Below are 5,774 nucleotides of genomic sequence, written 5' to 3' on the forward strand. Positions count from 1 at the left end.
ATGAACTGAAAAATATCAGATCGCTTGACTCAGAGTGAAACTCTGAAGTGCTCAGTCAGAGTGTTCTGTGAGTGAAAATATATCTGTGCTAAACTTATACTCAGCCTCCAACTCACACACTGGCGAGTAAAATCTAAGAATTTATTAGCTATTGGCTAATATTAGACATAATTTAGTCGCCCAGAGTGAAGATTTAGTTGCATATGCAAGTGATTTACTCGCAATGTAGAGGGTTGATTCATATGTTTAAGTATATACTATAAAATTAAAATACATTTCTTTTGAATGTCAGCATATTGTTTTAATAAGCCAACAACATATGATAGATACGATAGGACAAAACAAATACAGTGCAACACGAACTGTTTTTATACAGTCTATGAGCACGAAGCGCTTACAATGTGCGCATCATTCTGCACACCGGATGCGCACATTGTAAGCGCTTCGTGTTAAAAACTGCAAAGCACAAAGGGAAGAGAAATTGATGCGTAGTGTATTATATCTGTGCAACAGTTATTGAGCCTTTCTTTTAACAGTTTTAAATTTCAGTTACTGTGTACATTAAAAATAATTTATAGTCTTTTCTACGCCCATGTTTTGTTCTCACAGACACCCGGTAGCAAGTAACAAAACAACATTAAACTCCAGCAAGAAGATAAAGTCCTTTTTGCAAAATCATAGACATGTATTTACAAATCAAGTATAATGGGAACACAGAATGATCTTGGAGAGAGCTTTACCGAGCTGACTGCTGTAACCGAACGCGACCAGGGTTTAAAGGCTGAACGAATGACTGACAGCCACAGCAGAGAAAAGAGTTTGTGTGAACTTTAATGTAAGGACTTAAATATTCATATGTAGCTCACATTAAGCTATCGTATGGCTTCAGAAGTAACACAGAATAATTCACACAATCGAAAAGAAGAAAAAAAAAAAATCTCGGATTTGGATCGGCCCTCTCTGACCGAGAAAAATGGCACTATCGGAGCCGATACCCGATATGAATATCAGATCGGCGCATCCCTAACATAAACAGACATGAACAGAACTTACTCTGTCTCTACATTCACAAGGAGTAAATTAAATCTCTTTAATTCCACTTCTGTGACATTTCCGTTACAACCTCTGGCAAAGCTAGTGCACAATTTGAAAATCAAAAATGTTGGCAATAAATCCCTGAAGTTTAGCTGCATAAACAATAGGCCTATAGCCAAAAGTTGCAGACATCTCCTTTTAAGGCCAACTCAGTGCCCACAGCATGATCTTTCACTATCTGCCAGCCTGCAAAGGAGAACTCTAGTGTAAATAAATCACGCTGGACCTCCATAAAGGCAATCTATTGGGTCGTCTTACTGGTAAATGTTACCTAACTTTCGTTTAACTGGTCACAGTTGAGTAGATCTACCCCACAGTCTTTTCATGTCTGGCTCCCAGGTCAAAAAAACAAACAGCCTCTCTCTCCCACTGATGGCTGCTGTTAGAAAGTCAAACATCTAATCTAATCTAAACCTGGTGTAGATGCCAAAATAATCAGCTGGGTTTGAGCTGAGTCAGCAAAAGAGTCTTCTTCGCTCTGGTTTTTCACTGACCTGACTGTGAACAAAGACGCAAGGATGGTTTATGTAAAAAAGGATCCATCAGTGTATTTGCTACTTTATAATCTTCTCAACAATATTAAGAAATTATAACGTTAACATAAGACAATCCATATTGAAATGCCAGTCAATCAGAAGAACTAACTTTTTTTATTTCCTGCATGTAAACAGCATGCCTGCAATGCATCAGTGTTAAATATCAACATCAAATCAATAAAAAAAAACATTTGTGCCACATAGAGAGTCTTCATGGGATGGGAAAAGGCCCATTATGGAAATGTGGGTCAGCAAGACAGACGTCAGATTATAGAGTCTCAGTCAATGTCAAGTTTTACATTATCTTATGATTGGTCATGGGCAAACGTCACAGCATGATGAGATTATCAGAAGCACAGGTGATGATGCAATAACCTTCACTAACGGGTTAGTTCAGTGGGGACACAACACATATTTCTCCCTGATAGACCAGTGGAATCCTGCATGGAATGCAGCAGTCTAAACAAACACATGCATAATTCACTAAATATCTTATTTCACATTTTGTACACAAGCAGTAAACCACCATTTGTTGGTTTTGTATATTTTTGGTAACACTAACAAGCATTATACAGATTATGTCCACTGAAATAGTTCCACATGTCAATGTACACAAACAGCTGACCAATTATTTATTAAAGAAACAGTTCACAGAGAAATGAAAATCCCCCTTTTACTCACTCGCATCATAGTGATTCAAGCCTTAGATTCTTCTGTTAAACACAAAATATGTCTCAATTCTCCGTTCATTTTCACAGTATGTAAAATATGCAATGGATGTGAATGATGACTGGGGCTGTCATGCAGCGTACATTTTTTTTTGTCTTACAGAAAAAATAAAGTAATACAGATTTGCAACAACAGGAGGGCGAGTAAATTAAGACAGCATTTTTATTTATAGGTGAACTACGTTACTTCTTCAATATGAATGTTATTATAAAATGTAAACAAACCGGCATCTAACTTTAGGTTCGCTGGAATGAGTAATTTACGCGAGTCATTTCAAATTTCGCTATGAAACGAAATGCTTATCAACCGTTGAAACTTAAATAATAAATAAAGACCGGCTTTTCATCTTATTCTAATGTTGGTCAGTGTGTCAAAAGATTTAACTATTTATCTCCGTAAGAGAGTTTGACAGAGTAATTATGTCATATATATATATCATATGCGATGTTTGCGATCTCCGTTTACTAGCGATTAGACTTGTGCCGGTATTCAGTAATGCGATATATCACGGTAATGAATATGCACGATATTGTTATCGTGTGCACTTCTAAATACCGTGAAAAAATATATATTACAAATTATTCCGAATTTTGAATGCATTATAAGAATACTTTTCCCATCAGCTGGTCCAAATGCACAACACCGCTGTATGCTGCGTGAAAGACGCGTGTGCACTCTGATGTAAATAAGCACGGACGAGAAGCGCATGGCGGAACATGTGAGAGACGCTCTGGATGAAAGCACACTTTCAAATAATACCGTATACCGTAATAAAAGCATTAGCAATTAATCGCGCCATGAAAATTTGATACCGGCATATCCCTACTAGCGATAGTTGGGTCGGATCTTTTACATGAATCTGTAGAACCTCTATACAAAACCGGTCTGAACAATTCGTTCACGAATCGGACTGAACTGGACCGAGCGGTTTTCCAGTCAACAACTCACTGATTCAATGAACCGAGAAGAGTTCATTTCAAAGATGTCCGATGCGTAAAGAACCGACAACTGATGACTGATCTGATACTATGAGCATGTGGGGTGAACCGAGGATTTGACAGATGGGACGAAATTACTTTAACAGATGAATCGCAGAAACGTTCTGGGAGCAAGTTTAACACAACAGTTTTGTCGACATATAAGAAATAGTTGCTTTTAGTAAACAAACGTTAATTATAACGCGCAAAAACTTTTTAAGCCAGAGAGGATTATGAATTTATTTTAATGCAAGTGCAAAATATGTTTAGGGTCTACATCACTTTGTTATTATGAGCTGAATCATGGCTGAACTGGGATACATGATTATAAACACGCTTATTAATAAAACCTAATCGAAAACAACTAATTAAACGACAATATATGGAACGTTTTAAAGCAAAATGACGTAAAAATTACTGAATCGGTTTTTGACCCGGTTCTTTAAAACGAACTGTTCAAAAGAATCGGTTCGCTGAAATGAGTCGGACTTCACACCACCAGCCAGCAAAAGTAGCCGTTTCTGAACAACAATCACCGCAGTCGGTGCTTACCTTTATTTCATGGATCCAATAATAAACAAGCACACGCCTTTGCCTGTGCACTTCCCAAGAACGAAATTCAAAGCAGTGACATTATTTATTATTCCACGTGTCCGTCTTGAAGTCGTTCCCAAAATCCCAATCAAGCACCAAACATTTTAACCGAAATACGCGTGTACTAAATCGGTCCGCCTGTGTGCGTTCATACTGCAGCAGCAGAAAGGCGCTAATGCGAGAGAGACGGAGGATCCCACACTATTGAGCAGCAGAGGGGGAGGAAACAAATCCAACCTTAATATTTCTCTCACGAGTAAACAGTCACGTATCAGATGATAATAGTCCACAAGGCAATAAAGTATAACTTTCAGTCGATGTTGAATTTATTCCTCTGCATTTCACTGTAAGAGCACGGCGGTTGAGAAAGAACACTTCTTGGCTTCACCCCCCCCCCCCCCCCCCCCCCCCCCCCCCCCCCCCCCCCCCCCGGCAGCAATGGGCGAAACATTGCCACAGTTGAATCTGATTGGCTTTCTCAAATGACGTCACCAGGCAAGGTCGTTCACAGGTTTAAAAATGATTTGGGACTCCTCATTTCTGTAATCTGTTTAGTGTTTGTTCTCTCTTTATTTCTGTCCTTTGTTTTAGGGTCAATAGTACCTAATTATTCATAATCTATTAATACTAAATTATTTATGATAAACAACATTTTATTATTTATTTAAAGTTTTCAACTGTTTTTATTTATTTACATTTTTTTCCACACACAGGGGAATCACCATGCTTCCCAATCCTTATAGTTGATTAATTCACAGTAAATTATGGCAGTTGTTTTGTATTGCAAGTGTTCTGAAAAGGCATGTTTAAATATGCAGAATAGGCATTATTGAATTAAATGTGCAGAATTTGTGTGTATTTCCAGAACAGAAATCTGATCAATGGATAGAGACAACATTAAACATTAAAGGTTTTACAGAGGGCATTTTGGATATCTCATTTTATCACTTCATAAATCTGTCCAGAAAAAAAGTTTTCTCAGTAATAAAATGGTTTATAAATCAGGCGATTGATATATGAACAGATGCCCTACTGCATCAGTACAATGTGTTATTCAGCAAAGCATGCTCTGTCTGGACAGGGAACAGCCACTGTCGTCTGTGGCAGTTTTAACAGCGGTTATGACCTCTGTGATTTTGCCCAGTCTTATGGAGTTATAAATGCCAGCTGGTTGAGAAAATTCAGTGTCCCTTCATCCAACCAGTCTAGGAAAATGAAAAAGGCTTGGTTCCTTGATCACTCTCTATGGTTTTCTAAACCAAATACAGGCCCAGAAAAGGCGAGGACATCTTATAAAAGTTGTATTTATTTTTCTGACAGACTTAAAGCAAGTCGGATTCATTGTGTTGACAGGCTTCAAGCAAAGGTCTGGAACTCACAAAAAAATAAACATACTGCAGTGCAGGAGGACTTGTTTTTCTTTCAAAGAACCAAAAAATGTCAGATGATTTTAGAAAAGACTGTTGGGAAATCATAGCTCACAGGAAGCAACAGAAGCAAGCAAATGTTATGAACTACAAACATATTTTGCTCTGCAAGAAGCTCTCTACAATAGAAAACAAAACGTTTATGAATGTTCTTGAACATGACTCAAAGGACAAATACAAAGATAGCATTATAAAAATATCCACTTATCTGTTGATGTACAACTGTTTGAGGTGTTTCTGAGTATGTCATTGTATAGCTTTAAATGGAAAACACTGTTCCTCTCTTTGAGTGCTGAGTTCTTAACTATCAGCTCTACACAACAACACTCACTGAGCACCCACTTAAAAAAGTACATTGACCAGTGATTGCAGAGCCTTAAAGGTGAAGGGTGTATCTTTTTTATATAATGTCTATT

The 5,774-nt window shown here is 37.7% G+C and overlaps 1 protein-coding gene across 2 annotated transcripts in view; it reads right to left on the bottom strand.

Annotated features, from left to right (window-relative positions):
* Positions 1-4,308, bottom strand: part of mical3a (microtubule associated monooxygenase, calponin and LIM domain containing 3a) — a 92,569-nt gene extending 88,261 nt beyond the window's left edge. For both annotated transcript variants that reach the window (XM_016466621.1, XM_016466620.1), the window contains exon 1: positions 3,890-4,308. The gene's annotated coding sequence lies outside the window, so the exon portion shown is untranslated. The remainder of the gene's footprint in view (positions 1-3,889) is intronic.
* Positions 4,309-5,774: the final 1,466 nt, after the last annotated feature.

The sequence above is a fragment of the Sinocyclocheilus anshuiensis genome, unplaced genomic scaffold (assembly GCF_001515605.1).
Source record: "Sinocyclocheilus anshuiensis isolate Anshui unplaced genomic scaffold, SAMN03320099.WGS_v1.1 scaffold304, whole genome shotgun sequence".
NCBI classification, from domain to species: domain Eukaryota; kingdom Metazoa; phylum Chordata; class Actinopteri; order Cypriniformes; family Cyprinidae; genus Sinocyclocheilus; species Sinocyclocheilus anshuiensis.